Source organism: Pan paniscus, chromosome Y (assembly GCF_029289425.2).
Source record: "Pan paniscus chromosome Y, NHGRI_mPanPan1-v2.0_pri, whole genome shotgun sequence".
In the NCBI taxonomy this organism is placed as follows: Eukaryota; Metazoa; Chordata; class Mammalia; order Primates; family Hominidae; genus Pan; species Pan paniscus.
In genome coordinates, this window is record NC_073273.2 from 10,794,460 (window position 1) to 10,807,028 (window position 12,569).

The following is a 12,569-nucleotide window of genomic DNA, read 5'->3' on the forward strand; positions in this document are numbered from 1 at the left end:
GGGAAATTGGGCTTGAACTGGTGAAAGCACTTCTCCAGCATAAAGCTGGCCAATTGTAGGGCTATTTGGCATTCCTTGAGGAAGTACTTTCCATTGATAATGAGCTGCAGGCTCTTGATTATTGATAGATGGTACAGTAAAAGCAAATTTTTCACAATCTGATTTATGTAAAGCAATATGAAAAAAACAATCTTTAAGATCAATAACTATGAGAGGCTAATCATCAGATATTAAGGCAGGGGCAGGCATGCCAGCTTGGACAGCCCCCATAGGTTTAATTACAGCGTTAATGGCCTTTAAATTGGTTACCATCCGCCATTTGCCTGATTTCTTTTTTAGTAGAAACACTGGGTAATTCTAAGGGGAATGAGGAGTTTCCACATTTGTAAGTTGTAACTGCTCAGAAACCAATTTATTTAAAGCCTCCAGTTTTTCTTTAGAAAGCAGTCACTGCTGAATCCTAGGGCCACGTGTCTTATCATCTTTGTTTAAAGCGATATTAGGTAATAAAAGCAATTGAACTTGTTTAACAGTAGTAAAAGAAACAGGAGTTTGGCTTGGGAAGTGTAATTTATCTTAAGCTTTCATACACAGCTTTGTTACTTGTTTTGTGGTAAGAGCATCAAAGTTCAATTGGGCATAAATATCAGAGAAACTGTAGAAGCCTGTGAGCTGAGCCTGAGTAATTAGAATGCCATTACTGCTATTTAGCTGAGCCTGCAAATGGGCCTCCTCTGACTACTAGGCTAAGATGGAGTTAGAACAGCTTTTTGCTAAAAGGTCACAGTCTAAAGGAAGCAAAACAACTTTAGTGCAAAAAGTTTGCAATACTATTTGAACAGAAGGAAAAGTAGGACTATACTGATTGCAAGCATCCTTAAATTGTTTTAAAAAAGGTAAGATTGAGTGGCGCATATTGACGCAGACTTGTTGAGAAACTGAAACAACAGGAGGGTGAGGGGCTGAAGTGGATGGGGGAGGGCTTGGAGAATAATAGGCAAATTGTAGTTTGGTCCTGGAGCTATTAGCTGATGCTGGAGGTTTGAAGAAAGAAGAATTAGCATATCTATGGTACTAGACTGTGTGAGTCGCAGCCGCGGGAGTTTCAAGTACTTGCTCTTCATGAAAAGAATTAAGATAAGTAGGTGGTAACTTTAAGCCAGAGTTACTAGAGTTAGACATTGAATTTTCAGCATCGTTAGGTGGGGGAAGAGTAGCTAACGGGAGAGTGTGATGAGATAATGAAGGCTGTGAGGGAGAGGAAAGTTGAGGAAAAGGCAGAAAACTGCAGAAACTGCAGGGATTTAAGAGATCTGCAAGCTACTAAGAGGGCAGGCACCAAGGCCTAACTACCTCAAACAGTGATGGGAATATAATACCTTGCCGAGACTAGTTTTTGGAATGCTTTATGAACATAATCACATAATTTTATATACATGGTTCCTTTTTCAGGAAACTAAGGACAGTATTTTTTTTACTGCCTTGAATAGAGTGATCATATTTTTCGTGGCTACTTGTTTTAACAGGAGTTTAATATACGAGAGATAAGAAAGATGCTTAGACTCTGTATGACCTATAGTTAACTTAGACTTTACGGAGACTACTTACCACTTGTCGGGGAGTTGAACACTCTTATCTTGGACTAAGCCAATTGACATTTCACCACACCTACTAAAGGGAATTGGATTCCTTCATGCACTTAGGAAAAAAGAAAGACAACGTGGATTCTGCCCCGATATTCACGTAGTTATTTTCTATTTTTCCTAAGCATTGGCCAGCTTGAGAAATAAAGGGATAGAGTACAAAAGAGAGAAATTTTAAACCTGGGCATCTGGGGGAAACATCACATGTCAGTAGGTTCCATGATGTCCTACAAGCCACAAAAGCCAGCAAGTTTTTATTAGAGATTTTCAAAAGCAGAAGGACTGTGTGAATGCTTGTAGGTGACAGACATCAAATACTTAACAAAGTAATAGAATATCACAAGGCAAGTGGAGGCAAGGCAAGATCACAGGACCACAGGACTGAGGCGAAATTAAAATTGCTAATGAAGTTTCAGGCACCATTGTCATTGATAACATCATATAAGGAGACAAGGTTTTGAGATCAACCTGTCTGACCAAAATTTATTAGGCGGGAATTTCCTCTTCCTAATAAGCCTAGGAGCGCTATAGGAGACTGGAGTTTATTTTATCTCTGCAGTCTCAACCATAAGAGACAGGCTATGCTCAGGGGGGCCAGTTCAGAGACCTACTTGCAGGTGCACATTCTCTTTCTCAGGGATGTTCCATGCTGAGAAAAAGAATTCAGTGATATTTCTCTCACTTGCTTTTGAAAGAAGAGAAATATGGCTCTGTTCTGCCCAGCCCACCAGCGGTCAGAGTTTAAGGTTGTCTATCTTATTCCCTGAAAAATTACTGTTATCCTGTTCTTTTTTCAAGGTGCTCAGATTTCATATTGCTCAAACACACATGCTGTACAATTTGTGCAGTTAACGCAATTATCACATAGTCCTGAAGCGACATACATCTTCCTAGGCTGACAGGATTAAGAGATTAAAGTAAAGAAGGGCATAGGAAATCACGAAGGTATTGATTGAGGAAGTGATAAGTGTCTATGAAATCTTTACAATTTATGTTTAAATATATCAGTAAAGACAGGCATAAGAAATTACAAAAGTATTAATTTGAGGAACTAATAAATGCCCATAAAATGTTCACAATCCACATTCTTCTGTCATGGCTTCAGCTGGTCCCTCCATTTAAGGTCCCTGATTTCCCACAACACTCTCAGCTACACACTCAGGTGAAAGTATAAGTTTTAACCATCCTACATTTACAAAGCCCATTGTTGAAGTCCTGAGTCTAAAAAGTGAATACAGAAGAAAGTTGGAAATCTTACTTCCATAACTGAATCTTATCACCAGCGGGATGGTGGCTCATTTCTGGACCCAGCTTACAGGCATAGTAGTGCTCTCATCCTTGAAGTCAGCCTATAGGAGAGAAGTTGACAGTCGTACCTGGGTTTAGGGCAATATGAAAGATTGTGAGTCCATATAAACATCTAAACCTCAAGGCAGTTTGCAACTGTCATGCATTTTGTATAAAGTTCTCAGATGCTATAGAGAGTGTCATACAATGGCCAGGAAACAGGAGAGATTGTGACTCTCATACACAAAACTAGCCAACAGTTAATGGTGTCACCCTTAAAGATGAGGGAATTATGTCATATGCCGTGGCCTGTTACCTCTGGGTTGAGACGTTTTGGTTTAATTCCTTTTTGTAAGGCATTATTACATATCACTAGGTCAGAATCATGAAAATATGACTCTTATGCCTGGGCTCTGCAAGTAAAGGATACTTTTATGTACATCCAGGCCTTTTGGCTAGGTGATATGTCTCCCCTGCAAGTGCCATGTTCATGGGGAACACTGTGACATATCGCTAGATATGGCATGTAGGTAATGTGACTCATCTCCTGCCTGGATCCTGCCAACTGAAAAAATTGTGACCTACCACTAAATGAAAACCTAGGTGATATGATTCTCCTCTTTGTCCTGGACTCTGCCAAGGGAGGGAATCATTATATATTTTTGAGTCCAGCACCCAGGTGGTGTGATTCTCTTTTTTTCTTTATACCTGTCTACATTGGTCATGGTGGTGCATTACTTGGTTATGCACCTTCTGCCTCATTTCTGCCCACATGTTAGATTGTGTCATATAACTTGGGAAGCATTTAGCTTCCTCTATAAAGGATAGGTCCTTGATAGATAGAGGGATGTTAATGTTTATTGATGGAATATTTGAAACACAATCAAGATACAGGCTAGTTTTTTCATGTGAAGAGAAGAATGCCCAGTATTAGAGAGGTTCTTTGGGTTACCTCTGGGACTCAGAAGTAAGGGGGCTATTCTTAGTTTTATTACTAGGACCGTTATTATTATTAAGGATAAAAATTGATTAATAGTTTTTATTATTGTTCACTGTCTGGAAGAAAGTTTATTGGAAAGGATATCTATCATGATAATTATAGATGTGGTTGTAAGTTTAAAGAAATATTTGGTGGTTGCTTCTGTAGAGTGGAGATTTATTTTTTTAATTAAGATTGAGTTAAAAGCTATTATATTTATTTCTTGTCCTGTTCAGATGAGAACTCAATGTGAGCCTGGCATTGCAAAAAGAGTTTCTGTGAAAATAGTAAAGGAGATAATAAGTTGTAGTAATGGATTAATTACTATGGGAAAGGTATAACCAACATTTTTAGAGTACGGGCCTGATAGCTTATTTAGCTGACCTTACTTTAGGATGTGGTGTAATATGTAGCACAGATAATTTTGGAATCTCAGGGATAGTCTCAATTCCTATAGTTTTAGAAATAACAGGATTTTAATGCCTATTGTTTATCAAAATAATTCTTTCATCAGACATATCTTATTTGTTTTGAGTGTAATGCTGGAAGTTAGGACAGGCATTGTGACATATCACATGCAGAATGCTAATGTAAGTGATAGAAATTTTTTCCATAGAAAATGTATAAGTTGTTCATAGTTAAATTAGGGGTATTCTGTTACAATCTATAAAAACAGGGTAGTTAAAAGCAGGGTCTTTGTAATGAAATTTGTAATATAAATTTCTGGTGAATTTATAGTGTGTAATGCTCCTAGGAAAACAGTAGTAGTTAGGGCATTCATTATGATCATATTCATGTATTATGCTGTAAGAAATAGGACAAAGAAACCTGTGGCATATTTGACACTGAAGCTTAAGAATAACTCTGACTCTCCTTTTGTTAGGTCAAAAGGGGCTCAGTTAGTTTCTTCTAGTGTGGAGATAAATCATATCATGGCTAGGGGTCATCATGGTAGGAGCAGTCAGAGGAATTATTGTGTTGCGATGAGTGCATGTAAGCTAAATGAGCCACTTATTATTAGAACTAATAAAAGGATAATGGGTAGGTAACCTCATATGAAATTGCCTGGGCCACAGCTCATAAGGCACTGGTTAGTGCATAATTTGAATTAGCTGCTTATCCCAATCATAGAATAGAGTAGATGACTAGGCTTCATGTAACTAGTATAAATATGAGGCCTGCATCAAAATTAAATAGAGGATCTGGTATAGGGAGGGGAGTCCATAAGATGAGAGTAATAGAAAGAGCCAGGGTTGAGGCAATAATGTAAATGGTAATAGTAGATGTTGAGTGATGTAAGGGTTCTTTGGTGAAAAATTTTATTACATCATCAAATGGTTGAAGCAATCCATAGGGACCTACAGTGTTAGGCCCTTTACATAGTTACATATATCCCAAGATTTTTTGTTCAATGAGTGTAAGGAATGCTATAGTAATTAGAGTGGGAATAGTAAGTAGGAGAAGGTTAATTGTAGCATATTGTTAAGAAGAGGAGTTGAACTTCTGATTATTAAGTTTTATGAAACTGTCAGGCTCTGCTATCTTAAGAAACTCTGTTCTTGGGTAGGGTGCATGGTGATATGTTAGATTAAGATAACATCATCTGTGGGGCAAGGGTGCTTTATGAAGTGGGCCTTATTTCTCTTGTCCTTCCTTAATAGGAGTAATGTTAAATAGATAGAAACCAACCTGGGTTACTCTGGTCTGAACTCAGATCACACAGGACTTTAATACTTGAACAAAGAAATCCTTAATAGTGTCTACACTATTAGGATGTCCTTATCCAACATCAAGGTCATAAACCCCATTGTAGATATACACTCTAGAATCGGATTATGCTATTATCCCTCGGGTAATTTATTTCTTTGATCAAATTATTGGATCAAAAAGTATCCACTCACTTAGATTAGTGCAGTCTTAGTTTAGGTTGTGCAAAGATTCAATTATGCTCCAAGGTCATCCCAACCCAAATTTTTAATGCATGAATAGTACACTAGGGCCTGTAGTCTTTTTTGAGCTTTTATTTACATTAATGAATTAAAGGTCTATAGGGTCTTCTCATCTTATTTGTTTATATCCACCTTTTCGTGGACAGGTAGTCAATTTAACTGATTAAAAGTGAGAGACATCTGAACCCTCATATGTCCATTGATACAAGTCCCTATTTAGGGAACAAGTAATTATGCTGCCTATGTTGAGGATAGCATAGTTATTGAACATTTTTCACTGGGCAGGCAGTGCCTCTGATACTGGTAATGCTAGAGGTGATGTTTTTGGTAAACAGGCAGGGTACGATTTGCTGAGTTCCTTTTAGTTTTTGTAATCTTTCCTTAAAGCATAGCTGTGTTGGATTAACAGTATATATAACAGGGTGCTTATTATACCAATTATTAATATTGGGTTGTTAACTCTCAGTGAATCATTCTGGTCTGATGTAAGACTATGCAAAGAAGAATATTTTCATGTTACTTATATTAACATTATGGCTCCTATTAAGTAATAAATTAGTCCAATGTGATGTTAAAGTTTAGTGTGGTGATTAGAATTTAAGGTAATTGGATGTTTAGCTTGAATGCTTTCTTAATTGGTGGCTACGTGGGGCCAACTATGGTGGTAATATTTTTTACTCTCCATAAGAAGTTTGTTTCCTGAGGTCTAAACAGCTGTCCCTATTTAGAATAACAGTTAAACTTTCAGGGAGATTAAGTAATTCTGTGGGTAAGTTTAATATTCAACTAAGATTCTATCTTGGACAATCAGCTATCACCAGGCTCAGTATGCTTGTCACTGCTACTCTTGAATCTTCCTACTCTTTTTCCACATAGTTAGGTGAACTCTTTTAGCTGTTCTTGAGTAGCTCATCTGATTTTGGGGGACTTGGCTGTGGTTCTCTGTGGAAAGTTATTTCTAGTTAATACATTATTCAGAATGTATACGGTTTGTCTTTGCTTTTTACTGCTTTATTCAGTTTTTTTCATTTTTTCCTTATGGTACTATGTGTATTGTACCAGGGTAAAAATTTATATAGCCTATAGTTTTTTCTAAGGTAAATGTTATGATTAAGATGTTGTGATAATAGTTGATGGAGGTTCGGGGCTAGAGTTGGCTCAAAGTGATCAGGCTGTGATGAAATCTTCTGGATGTAATACAGATGCTTTGGGTTAAGCTACACTTTGGTTTGTCCAAACACACTTTTCAGTATGCTTACCATTTTATGACATGTCTCCTCTGTATATGCATAGAGAGTTTTCAGTAATAGTAATTTCTAGAATAATATTTGAGGAGGATGATGGATGGTGTGTGCATGCTTCATGGCCTAATTCAACCCAGCACTCTGCTCTTGGTTTTCTGCTAAATCCTCCTTGAGCCCTTAGATTTCAGAAAAGTTGTTGCAAGATTTTCTGGGTATAGAAGAGCCAATTTCTTGCCACCTAATGAACTTCACCTTGACCTAACATTTGTATGTGTATACTTGTTCTTACTCTATAACCTTTCTAGGATTTTCTAAAGATTGGAGTATATAGGTTGTGGGCAAGAGGTGGTGAGGTATATCAGGGTGTATTGATTATAAAACAGGCTCTTTTGGAGGGATATAAAGTACTGCCAAGTCCTTTAAATTTTAAGCTGTTGCTTGTAGTATTCAGGTGAATGGTTTTGTTAATGTAACTATTAGAGTTTGGGGCTGAGCATAGTGTGCTATCTAATCCCAGTTTGAGTCTTGGCTATTGTGTCTTCCAGATATGAAAACCACCTTCATAGTATAGTTTATTTCAGATGGAGCATTTTTTTTTTTTTTTTTTTTTACAACTTGGTGTTTAGCTTTACTGTGGGCAGACCTTAACACTCTTTACACAGTGTTCCACTAGCTTGGTTTAATCATATGGCCATGGTGGCTGGGGCAAAATTGACCAGCCCTAGATACCAGTATAGCTTAGTTAAATATGCATTTATTACTAAATATTTATCACTGCTGTTTCCCATGGGGCTGTGGTTGAGCAAAGTGTTTTGAGCTGCATTTGTGCATGCTTGATACTTACTCCTTTTGATCCAGGTGATCTATAAGGCATTTTCACTGGGGTGGGGATGCTTCCTTGTGTAGTCTAAGATCCAGTTGAAAGGCCAGAACTAAATTTATTTATTTATGGGATTGTGTAGGCCCATCCAGATACTTTCAGTGTCTTGCTTTGAAATAATTAAGCTATATTAACTGTATAAATACTTAAGTCTAAAATTAGAATATGAGAAGGAAAGAAGTAAATATAAATAGTCATTAATCATTCTGAATACTCAGGGTCTTTAAAGTTGAATTGGCAGAGATTCAGTTGAGAGAATTACTCACAATTTAGGGTGGGAGTTTAGTTATTGTATTCATTACATAAAATGGAGGCTTGATTTGGGGGTCTTAAGAATTTTAGGAAAATTACATCAATCAAAGGGTAGCTGTTGGGATATTCATGGTTAAAATATGATTTTTGAGTTCTAGCAGTGTTGCACTTTAGTCTCTTGTTTTGGAATTTGGCAAGGATAAAGTTACCTTAGTTGATGGTAATGTCAGTGATGAGGGGAGGAGGAGTTTGTGGATTTAATTGGAAATAGTTTTTGAAAGTGAGCATACCTGTGTGAGCATATGTGCCTATTGATTAATTGTTATGTCTTTGAAGCATGAATTAATTAGTAGCCATGGTTATTATGCCAGCCCAGAATATTTAATAGAAGATCAACTTCTACAATTGATTTGGAAGGAATTAAGTCTGAGTTTCTCTACAGCTGATTTGGAGGGGACCAGGCCTTCCTTGATGGTGAGTGATAGAATCTTCCAGAGTTAAAAATATCAAATACATGACAGTGCTCCCATTACTAGTTAACAGGATGGTAGCATTTCATCCATCGAGATGTATTATTTAAGGGGAACATGTGGGGGGATCTTAGTTTTATGCCCTGAAGTAAGAACCAGATGCCAGTTATACTTTCAAAATAGTCACCCACGTGAGTTATAGGCCCAGAACAAGGAAGGTAGTACTCCTGAGTAGGATGATAATTTCACAGAGGTTGGTAGATTAAGAGACCAGAATCTGGCAGGGGATATCCATGTTGATGGGAGATTTCTTGACAGAAATGTGCTATGTCTGATGAATGAATGTATGCACTATGTAATATTAAGGATATCTAGTATGGGTCAATATACATATGAACTAGATTTGTATTATACAGTCAATAATAGTAGATGTACCATAGTTGATTAAGGGAAGGTTAATACATGCTTATATGTATGTGGACTAGATTTGTAATGTAATCACATTAAGAAAGTATGAATAAACAATTATAGTACTATATATTATTCATGGGGGCTAGCAGTAATGCACAAAGTACATAAAAGCACTAATGTATTAGTGCTAGTTGATTAATACTGACATAGTAAAGTGTGTGCTGTGAAAAAATTCATGGGTAATTTAATTAGAATTTCAGCTTTGGATATTGATGGTGAAGTAGGAATGCTTTTTCCTTGAGTTGTCCTGGGGAGGGGATTCTCCATTTCTGGTTTAGAAGACCAGAGTATTGAATTATAATACAAGAGAACTTTCATTTAAGTAATATGTTCAATTAGGGTAGCGAGCAGTATAAGGGTGAGGATGGTAGAGAAGTACATGATAGATGCTGTCTGTCTGATGACAATAAAAGGGTATTTGATGGCTGCCTCTGATTCATGTGAGTGTAAACAGGTCAGCCACTAGGATTCAGAATATACATTGATTTAATGGCTGGCATCTTATGCCTTGTTGTTTAGACTTGTGAAGTACAGGAATAACTGCTAGATGAGAATCAAGAATACGAGAGCAGATATGCATCCTAGTTTGTTAGGGATAGATCGTAACATGGGTGTGCAAACAAAAACTACAACTATTGCTTAATGTTGGGTGGGGTATTGAGGGGTTGACTAAACTAATTATCTGGGTTGCTCCGGAGGTCAGGTGAAAAAAATACTAGAGTTATTACAAGGAGAAGAACAATTAACCTAGATATCTTTGGTTTTATAGTAGGGATGGAAAGTGATTTTGTATGGGTCTGATGAAACCCCTAAAGGGTTGTTATATCCTCTTTCATGCAAGAATAAAAGGTGAATCATTGCTAGAGCTGCAGTGATCAAAAGTAAGATGAAATGGAGTGCAAAAAAGTTGTATGAGGGTGGCTTGGTGAACTAAGAATCTGCCTCAGATTCATTGTACAAGGTCAGTTCCAATATATTGGATAGCTGATAGTAGATTTGTAATTACTGTAGCACCTTAGAATGATATTTGGCCTCATGTGATCATGTAGCCTATGAATGCTGATGCTATAGTTTTGAATAAGAGGATAATGCCAAATTTCAGGTTTCTGTGGATAGAAATGATTTGTAGTATAAGCCTTGGCCAACATGTAAGAAGAGGCAGATGAAAAATGTTGAAGGGCCGTTGGCCTGAAAATAGTGAACAATTCAGCTGTATTTTACACCTCAATTTATATGAGTGACTGAAGAAAATGCAGTTGAAGTGTCTGAAATATAGTGCATGACCAGAAATAATCCTGGGAGGATCTGGAGAATTAGGCAGCCACCAAGAAGTGAGCTGAAGTTTCATCAGGTAGAAATGTTAGATGGTGTGGAAAGATAAATGAATAAGTAGTTAACAATTTTATTGGCAGATGTGTTTTGTGAGTATTGGTCATTAGTGTTCTTGTAATTGAAGTAAAATGATGGTTTGTCATGGTTATAGTCCATGTGGGAATAATGGAATATGCTTTATTTTTATTAAGTATTACCTTGGATATAGGGTTTGTAGGTTTTTCTTTGAAACTTTCTCCTATTTATGGAGGCCTAGGGATAATTATTGGTGGTGCTGTGGATTGTGGTATTGTGTTGAATTTTCATGGGGGTTTCATGGGTCAACAGTCTTTTTTATTTATTTAGGTGATATGATGGTTGTTTTTGGTTATACTGTGGCTATTGCTATTAAGGAATATCCTGAAACATGAGGGTCAACTATTGACATTTGAGGGGCTTTATTATTAGAATTATTAAGAGAGTTGATGTTGGTTCAATGAATATTTGAGTATGATGGGGTGGTGGTCACGATTAATTTTAATAGCATAGAGAGTTAGATAACTATTGAGGGTGAGAGGCTGGGATGGTTGTGTGAGGATTCTGTCAGAATGGCTGCCTCATCCAGGAAATGTAGGCCGCTACCAAGGTGTTGATAATTTTTGGCATAAATTCCTACATATGGATGCACTGTGACATATTGCTAGGTTAGAATCATAATAATGTGACTATTCTGCCTGGATTTTGCCAACAGGGAATATTATCACATATCTCTTGGCCTGTAAGCAAGGTGAGTTTTCTCTCCTGCCTCTTCCCCTAGAGGATATTGTGAAACATTGTTTGGTTTAAAATCTGGGTCATGTAACTCTCCTCTCCTGCCTGTATCCTGCTGACCAAAGAAATTGTGACATACTGCTGATTGCAAAACCTAAATAATGTGACTCTTCTTCATATTCTAGACTCTGCCAAGAGAGGGGATTATTACATATTGAAGAGCTCAGCACCTTGGTAGAGTGACTCTCCTCTTTTTCTTCTTCCCTATCTATCATGGGCTTGGTGACATACTCTTTGAGGCTGTACCCTGGTGATGTGACCCTTCTGACTAAGACCAGCCTGCAAATGAGATAATACTGTATCACTGGCTCAGCACCGAGGTGATGTGCCTGCTTTGTGCCTGCTCACAGGTGAAATTGGGACATATACCTGGAATAAACACACATGTACAACAATAACTATCATACCTGGAACCAGCCAGTAGAGATATTTTGACTCTTATAGCCAGTCTCACGGCCATTGGTAAAGTTCTGGGTTTTTCACTTGTATAAGATTCACGAAGGATTATAGCCCTGCCACATATCTATCACATAAACCCTTAATGGTACAAAGAGTGTTATAACAGAGACCAGCAACCAGGTGAGAATATGACTCTTGTATGCACATCTAGCTGATATGATTGTCATTCTTAAAATTGAACAGGGCCTAGGAATGAGGTACTATATCTCACATGTAACAAAACGTCAAAGATTGAAATAGTTGCTGTCTTACATGGATCAGATTCACAGGTGCTATGGTAATATTTAAACCATGATTCAGCACACTTGTTATGCTGTAACTCCCCTACTGAAACACAATCTTCAACTGGGATTGGAGCTCTTATACATAAATCTTGACTGTTGTTGAGATTGTGACTCCAATACTTTGACCCAATTCATAGAAAGTGTTGACTCATGTATACAAAACCAGGACTTGTGTGGGGTGTGAAACTTATTTCCAAATATTGATGAGACTGTAATTAAGACAGATGCCTTTGCCCAGCACATGAATAATTTCACTATCTTCTCTAGTCCCAGACCACATATGAAATACTGCCATATGTGAGACAAGCACCTAAGCAATATGTAACAACTTCCTTGGCTCTGCCTACAAAAGGCACTTTTATATATCTGGGGATCATCACCAAGGTGATGCAAGTAATGTGCCTGAAAGGTGACTACGAAAAGAATTGTGTCTTATATCTAGTTCCATCACTTAAGTTATTGGCTCCCTTCTACTGCCTAGACGCTGCACTTACAGTGCATTGTGACAC